Source organism: Dermochelys coriacea, chromosome 7 (assembly GCF_009764565.3).
Source record: "Dermochelys coriacea isolate rDerCor1 chromosome 7, rDerCor1.pri.v4, whole genome shotgun sequence".
Lineage (NCBI taxonomy): Eukaryota > Metazoa > Chordata > Testudines > Dermochelyidae > Dermochelys > Dermochelys coriacea.
In genome coordinates, this window is record NC_050074.1 from 89,679,731 (window position 1) to 89,701,422 (window position 21,692).

General features: G+C 38.9%; 1 long non-coding RNA gene across 1 annotated transcript in view; it reads left to right on the top strand.

Annotated features, from left to right (window-relative positions):
* The window catches only part of LOC119859446, a 60,657-nt gene extending 40,080 nt beyond the window's left edge, over positions 1 to 20,577 (top strand). The window contains exons 2-3 of the long non-coding RNA XR_005294212.2: positions 12,372 to 12,496; positions 20,341 to 20,577. This is a non-coding gene — a long non-coding RNA (uncharacterized LOC119859446). The remainder of the gene's footprint in view (positions 1 to 12,371; positions 12,497 to 20,340) is intronic.
* Positions 20,578 to 21,692: the final 1,115 nt, after the last annotated feature.

Sequence of the window (21,692 nt, forward strand, 5' to 3'; positions counted from 1 at the left end):
CAACTATCTGCTGCGAATTCCCCCAAAGCACTAAGGCATGTTTCTGATCCAAAATCCCTAGGTTCTATGTAGAGTATTAATAATCGGGGGCAGGGGGGTAGTCAGAAAAATTGGCTAACATGGACAAAATTACCTGCTTTTTCAAACATCATCTTGGAAATGGCTTCATTGGTTTTGCTAACACATTTCAAAAGGGGAAAAAAAAGGTACATCTACCTGAAGCAAAGACCAGGTAAGGAAAATTTCAGTCAGAACCATAAAGATTGGCAAAGTTTAATAAGTAATTATAAACAAGGGGCTATAAAGGGAAGTGTTCGGTGACTTTTACTGGCTGAGCAAATTTGAGGCCCTGCAGTCAACTCAATGTGATTTATCTGTCTGTCCATCTGTAATGTGTCAGCTTTTGAACACCACATCCAATCCACTCCAAAATGTCAGGGAATGGTCTAGGTATCAGTAGACAGAACCCTATTAATTTTGGTGGAAATTGGAAAACCAGGAAAGCCTGATTTTCCCCTAATAAGACCCACAGTGGCCATTTGGGACTGCAGGCAGAGGCATCTCTTGCATCCCCTGGTGCTGCATACGCATCAGAGGCAACAGCTTAATATGCTGTTCTCTCACTGGGTGTACAGCTTGGCCTACGTAAACATTGAAGCGTATGCATCCAACTCTCTAGAAAAGGAGTTGCTAGGTGTGTGTGTGTGTGTGTGTGTGAGTGCAGTGAAAAGAACATTTTGGACTTTGCCCAATATCTAGACACTTCAGAACTTTCAAAACTAAAATCACTAAGGAAGAAAATTCCCTTTTTATAGCCTACAGTCTAGCTGAAAGTGATCTATATAATGTGTGCCTACCCAGTGCACAGAGCAAATGCAGACTGTCCTGAAATAACTACAGTACCATGCTATTTTCAATAATGTTTAGCTCAAGATGTAGTTAAGGAAGCCCACTAAGCACAGCAGGCAGATATAGAAAGAAATACACTTTTTTTTTTTGCATCTTGTGTCTGTGTGGCTTTTTTTTACTCCTTTCTCTATTTGCACGGCTGCCTACCAAGGAAGGAAATCCCCTGTTCTGGAAAGCACTTAAGCAAATACTCAAGTCCAGCCCCATTCCCAACAACTATTCATCCGATGTATAACTTTAAGCCTGTGAGCACTTCCATTGCCTTAAATAGATATAAGCATGCACTTTAAGGTGAAATCAAGTTACTTTTATTTCGGGTAGCTAGTGGCTAAACTACTTTCTGAAGTCACTGACTTCAGTCATAAAGAGAATTGTGAATCTTTTTACAAATTGCATAATTTGATGGTTCTTAGTATATTATGAAGACAGGAAATGTCCTTACTTTTTGGATGAATACAAGGAAGTGATTTTTGTCCTGACAGGATGATCCAGAAATTTATGGAGGAGATGGTATGATGGGATAACACGATTTTGGTAATTAATTGATCTTTAAATATTCATGGTAAATAGGCCTAATGGCCTGTGATGGGATGTTAGATGGGGTCAGATCTGAGTTACTATAGAGAATTCTTTCCTGGGTATCTGGCTGGTGAATCTTGCCCACATGCTCAGGGTTTAGCTGATCGCCATATTTGGGGTTGGGAAGGAATTTTCCTCCAGGGCAGATTGGAGAGGGCCTGGAGGTTTTTCGCCTTGCTCTGTAGCATGGGGCATAGGTCACTTGCTGGAGGATTCTCCTCTCCTTGAAGTCTTTAAACCACAATTTGAGGACTTCAGTAGCTCAGACATAGGTGAGGTTTTTCACAGGAGTGGGTGGGTGAGATTCTATGGCCTGCATTGTGCAGGAGGTCGGTCTAGATGATCATAATGGTCCCTTCTGACCTTAGTATCTATAAATGAGTATCGGAGTATAATTTGATTTTTTTTATTTTAAATGGGGTTTTTTATCTTCATTTTTGATTGGGTTCACAGCTGGCCTCCCTCACTTCAGATAGTGATTGCTATTGCCTCCCCTTTGGGCAATGGCTCACCTATGTATGGGTCCAGGTTTACACACCTGTATTCAAGCAGGTAGTGCATTACTCACATGAATGGTTTCATTGATGTCAAATGGAACGTCTTGCATGATGTTACAGGATCAAGGGGAATAGCTAAGTTTTAGTTTTAACTTGCAGTCTGATCAGGTGTGATTTGTTTGGATATTCAAACTATGTTAGCAACATTTTTACATACAGTATACATCTAGTTGACTCAGATGTTATTCAGTGGGATTTGGGGATGCCTGTGTGTGACTGCATTTTAAACCTGCTATATCTTTTTTAAAAATGACTCTCACAAATTCAAATACTATCTATTTAAGTCAAATTAAATTTAAAATCTTACTCCCCTCAGACAAAGTTGTTCAGTTTCACTCCTTTCTCCAATTGCCTGTCGTATTGCTTTTACTTTACCTGGACTAGCTGTGTGATCAAGTTAATACTAAAACTGAGATGTCAATGATGCAAGACTATCAAACTTTATAATGTATCTCTTCTAGTTCAAAATGCCGTAAGAATGGTTTTCCCCTCTTAGTGTTCCCAAGCTGTAAACATGTGGTTTTCTTGTGGTTTACTCTGCAGATTAAAACCATGTGGTTGTAGTGGGAAATGCCATGAGAAGTACTTTTCTCATAATATTCTATCAAAAAAGTGAGAGTAGGATGAGTATTAAGCAAGTGGATATCAAACAGATTCTCTTTGACTTGCTTATTTCACTGTTGCATTTTAGGAGAATGGTTCACTTTCAATAATCAATTTTAAGGATTTGGGCCTCAATCCTTCATTGTCCTCCAAGCAAGCATATTGCGGTATCTGTGCACAATTTCATTAAAATCTGTCCAGGATGATGATACAGGATCAGGACTTTAGACTTTTTTTAAGGGAGATTTTTTTTCAATATGAAAGATGTATCATTTTCCTCAAGCGTGTGGTCACCATTAGTCAAATTCTAATATACACTAAATGTATTTATTTCCTGAGTATATATCTGCTGGCTAGAAACTGTGTGAATGTTTTATTTGCAACCGGGTAGAATTTTCATAAATATCTAAAGTGATTGAAGATGGGAATAAGGATCTTAAGTCATGTAGGAGCCTAAGTCTCAGACTTTTGTCATTTGGGTGCTTAGTAGCCTATTCAACTCTTTAAAACTTTACACTGAGCCTCTTACAGCAACAAAAGAGTGACAACCGTGTGTTCCATCATGCCAGGGACAGACCCATAATCAGAAATAACGGTTCTTTGCCAAAACCATTAAATATGAGTTTGCAAAAACTTTTTGTGCAATGCTACTTTGACAGGTTTCAGAGTAGCAGCCATGTTGGTCTGTATGTGCAAAAAGAAAAGGAGTACTTCCCCCCCCCCCGCCACCCCCCACTGTTCCTCAGAGGTTCTTGTCAACTGCTAGAAATGGCCCACCTTGATTATCACTACAAAACGTGCCACCCCCCCCGCCACTCTCCGCTGGTAATAGCTCACCTTAAGTGATCACTCTCTTTACAGTAAGTGCATCCGATGAAGTGAGCTGTAGCTCACGAAAGCGTATGCTCTAATAAATTTGTTAGTCTCTAAGGTGCCACAAATACTTCTTTTTCTTTTTGCTACTTTGACAGTTACTCATGCTACATCTTCTGTATATTTTCCTATTGTCCCTCAGTAATTCAAGGGAGGACTTCCACCAGGATTTTTTGTCATGGTTTGTAATCTTGTAATATGTTTACTTCAATATATACATACATCTATGCACTACTCTATGGCCCAGATATTTAAAATATTTAGCTTTGTGGTGATCAGTATTGCAATGCCTAACTGATTTTAGGAGAATACATCTCCATTTCAAAGGGATGTAGGCATTTAGAGACTAAAATCCCAAATGTTTTGGCTCCTGAGTGCCTTAATTTGAAAATGAGATAGGCATATGTCAATACTGATCACCACAAAGCCTACTATTTTTAAATGAGTATGAAGGTTCCTAAATCATGTAGGTTTACAATGCTTGAGCACATGCTGTGTCTAACCAAAATGATTTATATATAATCATGGGGGAAGAGTCCTCCAGTGTCTGTTTGAGTAGCTAGGCTTTTAACTCTTTGATCAAGAAAGTCCACAAATGAATTAGCATAGAGATTGTTTGTTTGTTTTTTTTCCTTTTCTTTACTCCCTTGCCATTTAGTCAGTCTGCCACCTTGATCTTTCAGATTGTTTCGTTGCTGCTTCTGAGTTGTAAATTGGGGGATACAAGGCAAGAAAGTAATGGGCTAGCATGTCCAGCCTTAAGAGAATGAACACTCTCTCATAGCACAACTATGCTTCATTAATCCAAACTAGGAAATGAGTTTATTCACACTGATTGCAAACAAGGGTTGCTGCTACACTTTGAAGTTTGGAGCATGGGAACCGTATCTGTCTTCATGCTAGAGGGGGTAGTGTATATCAGTTCTCAACCAGGGGTACGCATACCTCTTGGGGTACACAAGTCTTCCAGGGGGTACATCAATTCATCTAGATATTTGCCTAGTTTTACAACAGGATACTAAAAGCACTAGTGAATTCAGTACAAACCTAAATTTTCATACAGACAACTTAGTTATACTGCTCTAGATACTATATACAGGGGTTCTCAAAATGGTGTCGGGACCCCTCAGGGGTCTCAAGGTTATTACATTGGGTTGTGAGCTGTCAGCCTCCACCCCAACCCCATTTTGCCTCCAGCATTATAATGGTTTTAAATATGCAAAGAAGCCTTTTTTTAATTTAAAGGGGAGGGGGGGTCACACACACAGAGGCTTGCTATGTGAAAGGGTCACAGCATGACAGTTTGAGAACCACTGCCATACACTGAAAGTACAATATTATATCCAATTGATTTATTTACGATTACTTTCTCATTACCATATAAGCAATTTTTTCAGTAATGGTGTGCTCTGACACTTTTGTTTTTTATGTCTGATTTGTAAGTAAGTAGTTTTTAATTGAGGTGTAACTTGGGGGTATGCAAGACAAATCAGACTCCTGAAAGGGGTACCATAATTTGGAAAGGTTGAGAGCCACTGGTGTATACCATAAGACAATAGTACAAACTATTGGTGAGGCAGCTGGGGAAACATAAACAGCCTATGTATATAACTCATGTGCCTAATATCTCTTTAAGAGACCGACTGCGGGAGGTAGGAATGGTTGTCTGGTTCATTGTTCTAGCCTGATTAGCGCTACACCTCAGAAGCTTCTGAAATTGGTGTGGTAGTTTTGGATATGCTCAATAGGTTCCCTGTTGCTGGGGTCAGACTCCATAAGAGTAGCTGCTTTACAAAGGTCCATGCCCTGAGTGAGTGGGAGAAGCTTTTGCAGCAGGGTTTTCTTTAAATCTATACACTTAACTGAGTGATTGGCTAATCAGTTAGCTAACTGACCTAGCAGTGATGTCAGCAGAGGAAGGGTCTGCATGGATTCCAACTGCAGATTCCTACAAGCAAGGGGAGGGAAAATGGTTTAGACTCGGCAGACTGTATAGATTGGTGACCAAAGACTCTAATTGAGACTAAGGTGAAAAAAACCTAAGCTTATGGGGACTGAACAGTTCAGATTTTATAAAGTGTATTTAATTAAATTCATTTCTCTAGTTTCTTTTGGGATTTGAATGTGGGAAGGTTGACCTCTGTGCAATCCTTGCTGAAAATCAACTCTGGGTCTTTCTGATGGGAGTTGGGTTTTTTTAAGGCACTGGAGAAAGGGCAATGAAGTGAACTCTAGCCCACCAAAGGTTACATGTAGAGCAAAGTCTACCAGCATGACCCTATACTGATTTGCTTGCTTATTAGCAAGAAGGCTGTAGAGTATATGCTCTACTTGGTTCTTTCAAGGTAGTCCAGAAATTTTTCACCCTCACCATCATTCTCAGGTGCTTCTGTTGTACCTCTTTTCTGCCAGTGTGTCCTAAATGGAAAGAACAACTAAAGGGCCACTGTAAAACTGATTCCAATGGTGATCTGTCAATCAGCAACAGAAAGGCTTGTAATGCTACAGGACACACCAGAACACTTGTATGTTAAACACGTTACATTTAAAAAGACTCGGGGCCAGAGAATGCGTCTCTTGAATTTGGCAGGAATTTTACTATTGACTTCAACAAAAGCAGGATTCAGCCCTTAGTTTTATTTAATGTGGCAGTTACTTTTTGCATAGTGTCAGTGGCTCTCCTAGGATATACTTACTACACATGTTTAATATAATGCTAATTGAACCCATCACATGACAGATAAAAGCATGGCTTTTATTGTGCAGTCTTTTATTGTCAAGTTAGTATTTGTATATTTTAAAAAAAAATCTGCAGCCATAAAATTCAAGAACCTTTACATTGCAAGTGAGTGACTGGCACATTTGTTAATATTTATAATATTGCATGATTATTTCTGGATCATGACATCAGCAGGTTTTATGTATTATTTCCCCCTTTGTTCTTTTCAAGTTGAAATGCATTCACATCCCCAGGCAGCAAGTTGTATTCTGAATATTTCAAGAGTTATGTGCAAAGTAACTTTCATATTGCCATTTTATGTAATTTTGTCCTGTTAGAGTTTGGGTACAGTGAAAGCTAAAGGATAATTTTGCCCAGGAATCCATCCTTGCCAATATTTTATGCTACAGATTTGTAAATTCTAAATATAATATGTATTCTCTTTTCAGGTATTTAAATTCTGAAGCTTGTTACAAAAGTATAACATTGGCAATGTTGAAAGTACTAAGTAATATAACTTTAATTGGAAACTTTTATTAAGCTTCTTTTATATTATACCTTCAATTTTACTTGTCAGACATGACCTCCCCTTGTTCTTTCTGCTCTATTCTTTATAAGGAGGGTTTTAAAATATATAGATATATATATATATATATATATATATATATATATATATATATAATATAATATATATATATATATATAAATACTATAACTACTTAAACCAAAAACAAATTAAGGATAATGTACCATACCTTTAGATTCAGTATATTCTTTTAGTTTATAAATTATATCATTTTAGATAGTTCCATAAGTCATCTTGGTGGGATACAGTAGAGTTTCAGGTGCCAAATAGCTCTCACAGAAGTCAGTTTTAATGAACTTCAGTGGGGGCAGCTGAAGTTCAGACCCTGAATGTACTGCCTTCACAGCGCCAGACTGTAGGAGCTGCAAGCCTATGTATGTAGTCACAGAATCTTTTGAGCAACAGATATCACTGAGGGGCATATACAGTCCCTTGAACTCCACATTCCAAAGACTGAGTGTATAACTGCTTCAACACCAGAATATATATGGCGCTCAGCTCCAAAGCAGAGGGAAGGAGGAGGTTCAATGTGGCTCTGCAGCCTTACAGCTGGTCATGGGAGGGTCGCCCTAATCTAAGGGGATCCTGTGGCAGCATACTGTCAATATAGCAGTTCATATGCCCACCTGTGACCAGCATAGAGGGTGTAGTTGGGCTCCCTACCCCATGATCCCCACCTGCCATAATGGGACCATAGGGCCATAGGCAACTGGTCTAAATTAGAGCTTCCTTCAGGCTACTGTTACTTACACCAGGGAACTGACCTAATGCACAGAAGGATTCAACCATATTTGTATCCCCATGTCCTGTGATGCACTCTGTCCTTGGCCATAGCCAGGTATTGTGGCCAACAAATCTAAAAATAGATACATAGAAATGTGCTAAACGGGGAGAATTATTTTGAAATGCTAAAAGTTAAGTTACTGCTTCTAAGAACATAATTTATACATGTTTCCATTTTAAAGTGAAATACATGTGATTCCAGAAATTCAGATTGCACATACAAAGCTATATTGTGAGGTCTGTTACACTGGGGTATATTCTTAGGGCTAGATTAGCAAAGGCATTTAGGCATTGCAACGCCAAGAGGCACCAGTGAGCATGAGCTTTCGTGAGCTACAGCTCACTTCACTGAATGCATCCGATGAAGTGAGCTGTAGCTCACGAAAGCTCATGCTCAAATTTCAGTCTCTAAGGTGCCACAAGTACTCCTTTTCTTTTTGCGAATACAGACTACTGCTATTCTGAAACCTATACAATGAATGGTGAGAGAGAGATGCCTGAGAATGGGATTCACAAAAGCCAGCCATGTGAGTGGGCAGCCACCTAAGCTAGCTAGTGGGAGATGCCCAGGAGAGGGGTGGGTCCTAAGGCCCACCCCATTCACAAAGCTTAGTGCCTATATCTGCATGGGATTCTGAGCTCTGAACTGTCTGAGTCAGGCTTCTAAGGCGCTCTTTGCAAGACACTGAGGGGGAAGGAGGAGGCGGCCCTCCCTCAAAAGTTTTAGCCCAGTGGATAGGCCACTCTCCTGGGATGTGGGAAACCCCCAGTTCAAAAGCCCCCTCTCCTTAAGGAGAAGAGATTTGAATAGGGGTCTGTCATATGTCAGGTAAGTGCTCTAACCATTGGGCTATGGGCTAGTCTGATGTGGGGATCCCTTGATCACTCTTGTTGAAGCTGTTCCACTTTGGATAAATAACTAACTCATCATTAGAGCAGAATACTGGACCGCCACATCCTGGGTTAGTGTCTTAACCACTGGGCTACAGAGTAATTCTTGTGCATGCATTCTCTCTCTGACTTAAGTGAAACCGCTTCAATTAAAAAAGATAGAGGGAGACCCAACTCAGAATATTGCATACCCCAGTGGTTAGGGTACTTTCCTGAGAGATGGTAGAGCCCTGTTCAAATCCCATCTACTCCTCGGAACCCACTTAATGGATTGGGCCTGGCAGGCCAGTTAGGTAGAAGAATGCTTATCTTTCTCTGGTTTGTGAACTGCACTGGGGCTTAGCCATCTGGATGCCTAGTGGCAGAAACATAGGTGCCTAAGGAACTTTACTGCAAAAGGTTAGGTGCCATGTGAATTTAGATGCCTACAGAGTTAGGCAGCAGCTGAGGGGAGGGGAGCTGTGAATACTAGTGGTTCCTGATTCTGGGATTTTGCCACCTAAGTGGCAGAAAGTCATTGAAGTCCCTTTGTAAATCTAGCCCTTAATGACTCCATTGGTTACACTGAAGTTATGCCAGATTTATAGAAGACTGAGATCAGAATCTGGCTTGTTTGTATTTTAATTATGAAGCATGGTGAACACTTCAAATTAAACACATGCCTCTGTAATATAAATAAGTGCTTTGTAATATGCAAATTAAATTAAAGAAATGCATAGATTCCATGATATGTGCAGGGAGCTGTCCAGGCATGTGTTTAATTATTTTATATCCTGCACACTTCACTTCCTTTTTCCTCAAGGCTGTCTCCTTCAGAGAATTGATAATTATAGTTCAGTAAATAATTCTATGATAGTTGCAGCAATTACAGGTATTATAGCTGCCATTAAATTGCTTTAACATAAGCATATGTCTGATAAGGGATACATAAATAGTAGTTAATGTCAAAATTACATGTCATATTATGAAGCTAGTATGTTAAATGCATGTATATATTTTGAATGAGCAAAAAAGGAACCTTTTAAATCCTGTCTCTATAATTCATAAATTTTACAACCAAAGACATTGATAAGCTATCAATTCATGTGCTAGTGATCTCTTCTTTATCTGTGTTTTCAGTGTCTGACCAATATAAGAAGGTGAACTGGCTTAGGTTCAATGGAAATGACACTGAAAGACAAATTCCCCTGGATATTTTCGTTATCACCATGACATACCTTCTCTTAGATGTGTTTGTCTAAACCTTGCAAGTCTAATTTGTGGTCTTAGGCTCTTATTCGATCCAGTGCTGCTGCTGTATTTCAAGGTGGCAAAGCTGACACCTCATACTCTTTCCATCTTTTCCCCTCTAATGCAGACCTTGACAATCTGTTTTGTAATCTCAAGGCTATGTTACTGCAATGTACTCTGCTTGGGGCTAGCTTTGAAAAGCACCTAGAAGCTTCAGCTAATACTGAAAGTAATGGGTCACCACATGAACGGCAAAAAGTCCTGTGGCACCTTATAGACTAAGACGTATTGGAGCATAAACTTTTGTGGGTGAATACCCACTTCGTCGGATGCATGTAGTGAGCTCCTGTTTTCTACACTAGCTACCTGTCTGTTTCCAAATGCAGTTCAAGGTGCTGGCTACCATCTATAAAGTCCTAAGAGGTATGTGATCCAGCTATCAGAAGCTTCTCTCTCACATCCATCTCAGTGGTTAGGGTTCGCTAGATCATTCTTCTTCCTGTTACTTCCTGGTATGGAATATTCCAGGATCAGCTCCAGGGTATTTGCTTAGAGCATATTCTCTCTGGCTGGCTGTCCAGATGTTTGTGCTTCCCAAGCAGAGTAAGATTCATCTGTTTCACTAGATCTTTACTTAGCTGGTGAGACCACGACTGCGGAGGGCAAGTAAGATGTTGTTGTTTTTTGTAAATGTTTGGTTTAATCACTGTAATATTCCCAGTTCCTGAGATTATGGGTGTCATCTCTAAATCTTTAAATACATATAAAATGTAAACAATACACTGTTTTTTAACTTTTTTTATCTGCTCCATATTTAACACTTTATCTGCAGTTGCATTGAATGCATTACAATTAGCAACTTCCACTAAGAGCTGAAACAGAAGTGCTTCATGCGAGGACTGAAGTGTGTTCACATACAGCTCTGCCTTAAGTTTCACACCTGCTTGCACTACATGTAGTTAGAACTATTTAGTATGAGGTCTAAATTTCAGAAGCACAGAATTCACTCGTATCTTTTTTAAATATATAAAAAAATCAAATGAATGCTATCGTAGCATATCACCTCAGCATCTCCTGCCCTTGAAAATCCTTCTTTTCTACTGGCTGTTCATTATGAATTTAAAGAAACATATGATAGTCTTATCTGCAGTTTGAATTAAGCATACCTTTCACAAAAGACTTCCTACCCTACTCCCCTTAAAGATCTCTCCCCATGATAAGGGGATGCTCATGAGATTTGGAGAAAATGGCTATTGGAAAAAGTATGATTAAGAAAGGAACATCTAATACGTACTGTAACTACCAGTATGTCTGGTTGTGAAGTTTTATCCCAAGTCCCCCATGTTTATTTGTAAGAAGTGAGGTCTCAGTTTGGAATGCTAGGCATTTTGTAGTTTTAGTGCTTGAGGGATGTGTAAACCTTTGGATTTTTATCTGATAGCATCATGAGTTCACCAATACTTATGCCATATTACATTTGTTACCTGCTACTTATCTTTATGAAAGAACTTGGCATGCATACTACATACTAGTCTAAAATGGCATAAAATTCATTCTTTCTGAATTCTTCAAAAGAAATATGAGAAACTGAACAGGGAAGCATAGAAGCAGCCTATGTTGTCAATTGCTCCTCAGATGGTGTGGTCCAGAAAGCAAAACAAGATTATCCCTTAAGATTACATAATTCCCTATGAAAGGCAAACATGTAAGATTAGCAGGCTTCAGTCATGACTGAAAGTATCATTGTATTACCGAGGTGAGGTAATCATTAGGGGTATTCCTGGTTCTGTTTGTTCAAATGACTATTGCCATGGCAATAATCTATAAATCACAAAAGCATTTTTTTCTTCTATGTAAGAAATAACCAATATCTCGCATCCTTTCCTGAAACTAGCAGCTCAACAAGCAGACCCTTAGTCACATGAGCAGTCCTTACTTACCCAAGTAGTCCAGTATTAACGGAAGGGCTCACAAAGTCAAGGTTTGCAGGATGTATGCTATCTGCACCATTTTCACTAGAATTTTTTTCTAAACCTTGGGTCTGGGTCTGTGACTCAGTTTGTAAGAGCAAAAGCACTTAATAAAGCACCTTTCCCCATAATGTGTGTGAACAAGGAAGCTGCTTGTTTCAGAATAGACTGTTCTGATTCTTTGGGATCAAAGGACTTGCAAGCGGCAAGTTAAAATGTGTACATATTAACTACCAATTACAGCTATGTGAATATCTGATTTTTCAGTTCAGTGGCAATTACAAAAATGTTTCAGGATGACTCGCAAATCTAAATTGAATTTTTTTTTTGTGAATTGAAAAGTTGAGATTGTTGACATACTGCTTTGTTTTGATTTTAAGCATTTTTTTAACATTTAATCTAAAAAATGAAGGAAATTTTGTACAAAGTCATTTTGAATTGAAATTAAAAATGTCAAAACGATTTTGACCTATTTTTTTTAAAAAAATAGCTTTTTTAAAAAATATGAATAGTTTGGAAACTGACATGAACATGTGAAATGTTTCAGTTGTAGCAAATCTTCATACTTTTGTCAAAAATAAGTTTTGGCCAAAAAATGTCACCTCGCTCTATTACCAATACAATAATGGCAATTTCTGGACTTGACATTTGCATACTGCGCTTGTATTCAGGTTTGGGCTTCCTAACAGGAATTCAAGAAAGCTGTTTTTGGTGGGAAAAGAATGTCATCAGCATAAATAAAAACTTCAAATATCTCCAACAATCCATAAAGACAAAACAATGGTGAGGCTGAAAGGTAAGTTTTTTCTTTTTCTTTGTGGTTTTATATATGTGCTTTAGAGGAACAAAATAGGGGCACATGGTTGTCATGGATTGCAAAGAACATGGCAACAAGCATGTGATCACCTTAAAAAAAAAAAAAAAAAAAAAAAAAAAAACGCCACCTATTCCCCCAAGAGGATAAATGTTCATCCACCTCTTGCTCTCCTGATAATGTAAGGAAGGTTTTAGGAGCTGTTGTGTACTTCATGTTGGCACCAATACCATTCATACTTCAATTAGCATGGATCACTCACATTTTTTTGCTGAACTGCATAAGTATTCTACATTTTCTAAATATTTTTAAAAGACCAGTCCATCTTCCCCCTCTAAGTCTTTCTTGGTGGTCTCAGAGAACTGAGGCCATGTCCCCAAAAAGTCACTTCAACACAGTTGTTACTGTCACAAGACCAAAACAAAGCCAAAAAATCCAACAATCTCCATTTAGTATTCCCTAAGGATATTCATCTCAAGTTAGCAACAATTCCAGTGTGTCTTTGATTGATTAAAGCATTACAATTTGTTTCCCATATAACTTAACAGCAGCATAGTGCAAAGATCAATTCACAGGTTTTGAACTAAAACCCTTGAACCTAGTGACTTTCTCTTTTTCAAAATTGTATGATAGCCACAGGTGGAAAATATTCAATGTGAGAGCTAAGCTAGAAAGCAATGTGTTTATAATATGTTAGAAGAACAGTGTTTCTCAAGGTATTTTACCAATAAGCAAAGTAGTATTTTTTCAGCTGACATTGAACACTTTGGGCATCGATAGGCATGAAAATATTCTTTACAGTTTTTAGTATCGGATATACAATTAGTGTTTAAATAATGAATGGAAAACTATTGGCATCTCAGTTCACTGATATAATGAAGAATATGGTCCAAATTCCTCATTCAGGTGCACAGTTGTATTTCTGAAGTCCTTTTGTTGAAGTCATAGTCACTCTAGATTTACACTGGAGAACAGAATTTGGCATATATAGTGTAAAGTTAGGGAGGAGAGCCCTAGCCAAAATCTTTCTTGTAATTGTTGTTTTGTGTGTGTGTGTGTGTGTGTGTGTGTGTGTGTGTGTGTAATAAATGCCAAATATTGCATGTTACAAGATGATGGCTCTGGTTCTCTCCTGTATTAGGGCCACATTATGCTCTCCTCGGGTACAAAGCAGCATAGCCAGCCATAGAAATATCACCCTTATCTGAGTGAATTCCCCTGCTTCTCCTTTTCTGTGTACACCAAAACTTACAAATGCCTCAATCGGGACTTAAATTATTTGCAGGTCATATAACACTTCACACATTTAGATCTTAATAAAACTGGTATATCTCCAATGATTTCAACAGAATTGTACCCATTTGATCAATCTCTGAATTTAGCTCCTCATGCCTAGGGTATTAACATGTTTATACTGTGCTATAATTAGTTTAGGTTGCAAAGAAACCAATGCTTTGTCAAAAATGAGAATTACCTTCCAGGAAATGATCTGAGCAACTGATTACACTGAGACTCCACAACTTAAAAGAGGATGAGGTGATTAGTGGTGAACCCTGCAGAATGTTTTAATTCTATTTTGTGGCCTTTGCCTTTATGAACTTTCAGAGTTATCTTGAGGAACTTACTTGTCTTGCTGCTAGAATACTTATCATTTATTGATTGTGTCCCCTAGATTAAAGGAGTTTCTACTAAGCAGAAGAATGCATTCTTGCCCAGTTCCATATGGAATCACTTCTGCAGATTGTCCCACTTTCTGCATCTCTCCTCTGACTTTGGCAGGCATAGGTTATTTGAGTTGCACCCACAGTGAATATCTCATCCACAGATAAGTACTTGGAACCAGGAAATGTTATGGATTATAGATCTCCACCAGGGTAGCTTTTAATAAGCTAATTTGTTGTCCTCAAACTGCTATTAAGTTAGTCTTTTTTTTTTTTGATGAACAGAATTTTTTTTGACCAGTTGCTTCAGTTAATAAAAGGGGAGAACTGACTAAATATTTAGACAATGAAGAGATAATAAATAAATATATTAACAATAGATTTTAAACTCTATTACACTAAAAGTTTTGCATGAATCTGTGTAGCACACCTTATTACATGTGAAGATATAAAAGTACTATTAAAAGTTGAACCAGAAATAAGATCAAACAGTCGTGATATCATTTTAAATTCAAGCCTGTCACATTCATTGTCTTTTCCCCTATATTAGTCTCCAAGTGTCATGGAGTATCAAAATCCCTTCCCATCTCTTTTGGACAGGAAAACATGTTATGTGTGTGGGCTAGAACAAATCCCTGTCATACTGGGGAAATATTGGACTAGGATACAAATTGTGTATTCTAGACTCATCTTATGACTATCAACTTCAGTTGAAAGGCTTTGATCCTTGGCTGTGGCTGAGCAGTCCACAGAAAGTGCTTTGAATCACCTTTTGATTTATTTCAAAATTATAATGGTAAATGAGAAAGTAACCAATTTTTCAGTAGTAGTGTGCTGTGATACTCTTGTATTTTTGTGTCTGATTTTCTAAGCAATTAGTTTTTAAGTGAGGTGAAACTTGGGGGGTACACAAGACAAATCGGACTCCTGAAAGGGCTACAGTTGCCTAAGGGGCCATTATAGCAGCCAGTGATTGCTGTGGTGGAAAAGACCTGGCCATGTCCTGTTTCCCCTTAACCCTGATCCCCCAAGTCTCTATTACATTTAATGAATAGGAGTGTCATTCATTGAAACGTAGAAAATGAAAGATATGTACTCTGTCTTGCTGGGAGGAGTCCAGCTTGCTGCTGGTTGAAGACATAATGGGGAACTTATCCTGACTCCATAATTCCACCATGTTTTAACTACCTAGTGTAAACTCAGTAAGGAAAAGTATTTGCCTCTTAATAAAAGTAATTTTCAAAGACTGTGGCCACAGACCTGGGCTCAGGATGAGCTGCACTTGGTGATGGTTACATAAGGGGGGAATATGGCTGTATGCCAGATTTGTCACTTTAAATATAACTGCAATTTACACCTATTTTAAAGTCCCTTTACGGGAGCAGTATAAAGGAGTTTTAGGGCATGTATACATTGCAGCTGGGAGGTGTGATTCCCAGTGCAGGTAAATAGACACTTGTTAGCTCACTCTTTTAAACTAGCCTGCTAAAAATAGCAGTGTGGACATTGTGGCATCTTCCCCCCCCCCCCACCCCACCCGCCTGGGTTGGAACTTGCTTGACTAGCCCAAGCCACCACATGTACCACAAGGTCCATGCTGCTGTTGCGTCTCTCCACACTGGGCATCATGCCTCCCTGGGTAGATAAACCCTCTACGCAGAGCTGCAGTGTGAACGAGAGGCGTGTGAATTGTAGAGTGCTCTAACATGTTGCACTCTAACTGAGCTGTGCACCCCCTGCTGGTGTGAACTAAAAAGTGTCTAGTGCACACAGCACACACTAGGTATCTTTTAGTTCATGCCAATGTGGGACAGGCAGAGCAGAACACAGTAGAGTATACTACAGTTCATATCCCACTAGTTTGTAGATAAGCCCTTGTGTAAATGAGAACCAGGGCCTTAGTCTTTATCTAAGCAGCTATTGTATTGGGGTTCTTTCCTTTTTCAGGATGTCCAGGTGGTCAGAGAGAGGTGTCAGGAAAGGAGACCATATTTTCTTAGTCTTTTATTTAGTTATTGTCACATATCCACAAGATCAGTGCTATGCCTTGGAACGTTGGAAGTCTCTTGCAGGCACCATTCAATGTTCCAGACCCCTAAGTCGTGTCACTCTTCCTTCAGGGAAGGCACATGGCCATGCCGCCTCCTGTGACGGAAGGGTTCAGCCCCACTGCTTCACGCTGTGATCTCTGTTCTGTGAATCCAGTTGAAAGAGACTTCTGGTAGAGACTTCTACACTAGCATTTACTAGTCAATGGGAACATAGCATCAGAAGTCCTTAGGGTAGCATAGTGAACCACAAGTTAAAGCACAGTCCATTCTGATCATTCCAGAGCAATCTATAGTGAACTCCATTTCAAGCACTCTCACTTCCTTCCTTAGTCAGTTCCCAGAAGAAATCCTAGACTCCTTCCAAAAGCCAGCCATTTATTCCCCCACCTCACACCTCTTAACTCTTTATTCTCAAGCTGGGGTCTCTGCTTCCCTGCTGAGAGGCAGGGACATCCATGAGTCATTGGAGCTTACATTGTCTGTCTGGCCCCCTTGTTGGGCTGGGTTGGTTTCAACTACTTCCTTACCGACTTTTTATTCCACTCAATAAGGATAGGTGACCTACTCACCCATGTGTCTTAGTCTTTCCTGAGAGCAAAGTTGATCTCCCCCCCCCCCACTGGGTAGCAATGTAACATATAGGGGAAACTGAGGCACACAGATCTCATAAAATACTACAGAAAAGTCTAATTTCACAGTTACTTAACCACTAAACAAAATGTGTACAGGTATAATGATGCACGGTAGCTTGTGGATGTTTGAGTTTCCATGTTCACTAGTGCCATGCATCTCCGGATGTCATGTATCAAAAACAGATGTTTTGTATCAGTAAGGCTTGTAGCAATGTCTATTTAAAGTTAAACTGAGATCAACTGAAGCCAGAAAGGCATGCTTTGATTTAAATAAATCAAAGCACATCACAGCCATAGTAATTAATAATCCGAGCCTAGAGAAAACAAGAACAGTAGAATACTTTTCAGAGAAGATTTTTAAATACTGTATCGGGGCATACAGAATCTATTGGTATTAAGAACCCAAGGTCTGCCAGAGTGAGCAAACAGAATATATAAATGAAGAATGGGGATTTCGTGTATAATTCTTATTTATGACAGCTAATGGAAAGCAATTATTCACTTGAAGTATTGTGGGCATCAGATGCAAAAGCTCTGGCTAATGATATGAGACTAGGTCTTGAGATGTAATTATGTTACTTACATCATGTATCAAGCAGAAGTATTCATGAACTTAGGCTCAAATAATTACAACTAGTAGAGGAAAGAACATGGATTTAAAAGTCCAACTTAAAATTATAAAGAAAAAAGGAAAGACATTGCCTGATGGGTTTTTCCATTGAAGTTAATGGGAGCTTTACCTTTGCCTTCAATTGAAGTAGATCTTGCAGCTCTGAAAGAGTATCAGATCAGGGCACAGTCTTGACATAGATAAAGTCTAATGGTATGAGTAGAGTATTAATAATACACTAACAGTATATTAGTATAGCACATCATCTTAACACTATTGTTCCAAAGATGTAGTACCAGATTGCCAGTGTTGCTCAATTTTCATAGTTTCATCTTCTTGTGAAGATGATGAAAGTCTGTGTACCTTTATGAGGCTCTGGTGACTAGTAAGGCACTGCTGAACAAAGTCAACAAGGAAATGGAAAACTGCCAAAAATATTCACCTTTAGATACCTGATTGCATGGGAAAGTCTTACTAAACTTTTCACCTCCTTCTATTTGGAAGTCTACACAGCAATATGTAAAACATCAAATTTGTCTTTTTCATTGGAATGTGGCTTCAAAAAAAATCATCCTGAAAGTCTCTTTTGTGGTAAACCTAAAATAGGTATTTAGTTCTGTAAAGTATTTCTGTGGGGATAATTATTAAACATTTTAATAGTTGTATATGTACAGGGAGGTGGAAGAACTACAGAGACACAATTGATGTAATAGTAACAGGAGAGTTGGATTCTAGATTACAAAAGGCATTATCCATTTAAGGCAAAATCCTTGTCGCTGCTGCAGGAATACAAGAAAGAGAAGAGGGTGCCAGTAGCATCTTCTTCGAGCAGGAGGCAGGATTCCAAACCTAATTCTCAGAAGCACTAGGGAAGGGTCAGTTATTGGCTACAATTCCAATAACTCAGCCCTAGCCCTCTTGTATGTTGCGGTTTGCAGCAAGACTTAAAAGAAAGAGGTGACATTCTGTTCCTATGCAGAGTAGCAGTGATGTCTACTCCAGCTGTCTTGAGCCATTTTGCCCTGTGACATAGATGAGAGAATAGATCTTGTAGCTCAGACAAGAAGAAAGTGAAATGCTTCCACATTTCAATTTGAAAATGGAATTATGTAAATTACTTTTCCTAGTGAACATATGGTGTGCACGTACTCGTTCTTTAATTGCCAAATTTCAGCAAGAATTTAGTCAGTTTAGCCAAATTCACATATGATTCCTTGCCATCTTGTAATTTTTATTGTTTTATGACCCTTGTTTTATCTCTCTCTCCTGCACTGTTTTTTCTTTTTTACCCTTGTTTTAATTTATTACCCTGATCTCTGAATTTAAGCCCTCGCCCTGCAGTGAGCTCCAAGAGGGCAAGCCCTTTGTGCCTAGATGGTAATCTCTTCTGCTAAGGGACCACTTCCATATTTATATCTATGAAACACCTTGCACGCATTTAACCACTTAAAAATAACAATGATAATGGCCAAATCATCCCTGCTTGCATGAAAAGCTGCAAGAGGGACCTTTTTAATATGGAACTCTCCATGAGTTTAAGGAGTATTTGGCTTCTGTGGTAAAGGCCCAGGCTCAGCCTCAAACCTGGTGGATCTGTTGCCTTCAGCTTTGAACCCCAGCAGCACTGCTTCATTCCTTGGCAGTGCCAGTTCCACTAGATCAGAGGAGGTAGTTTTAAAACAGTTACATTCACTGCTTCATGCCCATTTTATATTCCATGGTATATTTTCATTTGTGTGCTTCTCTCAGTTCCCCCTGCTCCAGCCTAACAAACCGGGAATAGCGAAGTGTTGGTGTGGCTCAGTTATGAGGTCCCAGTTGCGCATTGTAGTGCTGGCACACAGCTGTGACATAATCATAATCATAATATCAAAAGCTGTGTTACCATCACATAGCTGTGACAATATTGAACTAGCTAATAAAATTTGCAGTACCTACACATCTGTAAACAGGCTGCACATTGAATGGCAAAGTTGAGTTCACTTATACCTGACTGAACTCCTCTAGTTGGTCCTTAGAGCTTTGTCAGAATTGCAGAGTACCTGCTGCTCCTACTGAATTCAATGAGAGCTACAAGTTCTCAGAACTCTCAAAATCAGGCCATAAGTGGCTGGAAATGCAAATGCTGGCAAGCAGTTATTGTTTACATAATTGTATAGCATTCTCAATAATGGGATAGTGGGATCTGCTTGTCAAAAATATAATAAGCCAAATTCATTTTCAGCAGGAAAAATTACCTGTAGTTTACTGCCAAAATAGCCCAGTTTTTCAGCTAGCAGTTAGCCATTTGCTTTCTGTGTAGAGAAACAATGGTATGTTGGCTCACATGCAACTATTCTTGCCTGTGCTGTGATCCTGTCAGAGTCGATAAGGTAAGTGGGGTCCTACTAGTCTGGAGACCACTTCCAGGAACAGCTAGATTTTTTGAGAAGTTGGTAGCTTAGTAGGTGGTACTTTGCTCTTTGAGTCAGTATTCAACCAATATTCCAGTTGTGCTTGAATAGGGCAGAACCAGGAGTAGGGGTTATGCCATAGCACCTTTTCTTGCTGTTGCCTAAAAATAGTTCAACTTTTCCCTCCTATATTGTTACTTTTTCTGAGGCATGCAATCCCTTTTTTCTTTACTGTTCTGCTGCATGGTATAGAGAGTGTGTGTGTGTGTGTACGTACATACTGCTGGAGGTGACATCTTTTGGATGAGACATGAAACCAAGACTTGAACACTTGTTCTCATAAAAAGTACCATCAGGTCTGTCATAGGTGTAGCGGGTCCTGTCCATATTCTTTCTCAAATAATTACATCATTGTATGTCTGCTTAAATCCCTGACACTTCAGTTAAACATGGTACCACAAAATATCATGTCTTTGCAGTGTCTGCAGCCAAAACATCAGTCAGCTGAATGCTTAAAAGTGAAACTGACTACATCGATTTTCATTGTCCATGATGAGAGAAATGCACCAAGTAAGACCTTGATCTTCATGGAATCTGCTAGTGAGGACCCTACTGAGATCACTAATCCAGAGGATTGCGCTAGCACATCCCAGTACAGACCTGGGGCCAAATAGCATGATCCTGTTGACTGCAGTGGTGCAGATCAGGCCCAAAATGAGCAGAATAAAATGTGAAAATTAAAATGAATGTGTGAATACTTTCATTGTTTAATAATCTAAGGTGTTAGTAAATGTGGTGTAGGAAAGGGATTTGCTTGTTTAAACTGTAAGTTGATACGTCTAAGTAATAAAGTAGAAAATAAAATATTCCATAGACACTTAAGTTTCAATATAAAATTTCAATACTTCAGTATCTAGTATTTAATAGTCTTTAAATTTAGTTTTAATTAGGCGTAGGAAGGCACATTTGAAACATTTATATGGCACTTATTACAACCCAGAATGCAGCCCCAATTGAAGTAGCAATAACTACTAGTCTACACAACTTGTATGAATAGTTTCAGCCATACAGGAGCCATTGCTATGATGTTATGTCTCTTGTCACTAGCATGTGCCATTATAAGTCTCAACTGCTGCATATGGTCTGTCTGCTTCCCAACAATAGCAGAAGCACCCTAGGGAATAGGGAAGCAGACAGCAGTTTTTTCTCTTCTTTTCAACAAACACTTAGAGGTCTGTTACTTATTATCTTTTGAAGAAAGGGCACAGGTTTCCACAAGCAACTTGAGCTTCTATCTGCATTGAGATCGCAGCAGATGATGTAGCCATGTCAGTTCAGAAAGACACATTGGTTAGACGAAAACTTAAGTTAATGCTCTGATATTTGGCTGAATTAGTTTCTGCCTCCAACAGAATCATTTCTAGTGTTAATATTCTGTTCATTAGAGAATGTTTGGGATGTACAATGTGAAGAATAGTTTTAATAATTTGAAAAGGGGAAGGCTTCCCCAGCTTTCACAGTCCCACCTATCACCAAAACATGATAAAACTATATGTAAAAACTAAATCCACCCAAATAAAACATTGAGACTCATAAATGTCTCAAGGACATAAGAGCAAACTAGAGCTTGTTGAAAATTTTCTGATGGAATAGTTTTTTCCATCTGAAAATGCTGATTTGACAGAATCTAAACATTCTGTAAGAATGCATTGATTCAGTCAAAACTTTCAAAGTCCAATTGGAAGGTTTCCTGCAAGCCTTCCAGGCTCCCCCCATACCCTGTTTTCTCGCAGCCTGCCTGGTGGGCTGCCAGGCTGGTTAGTTGGCTCCT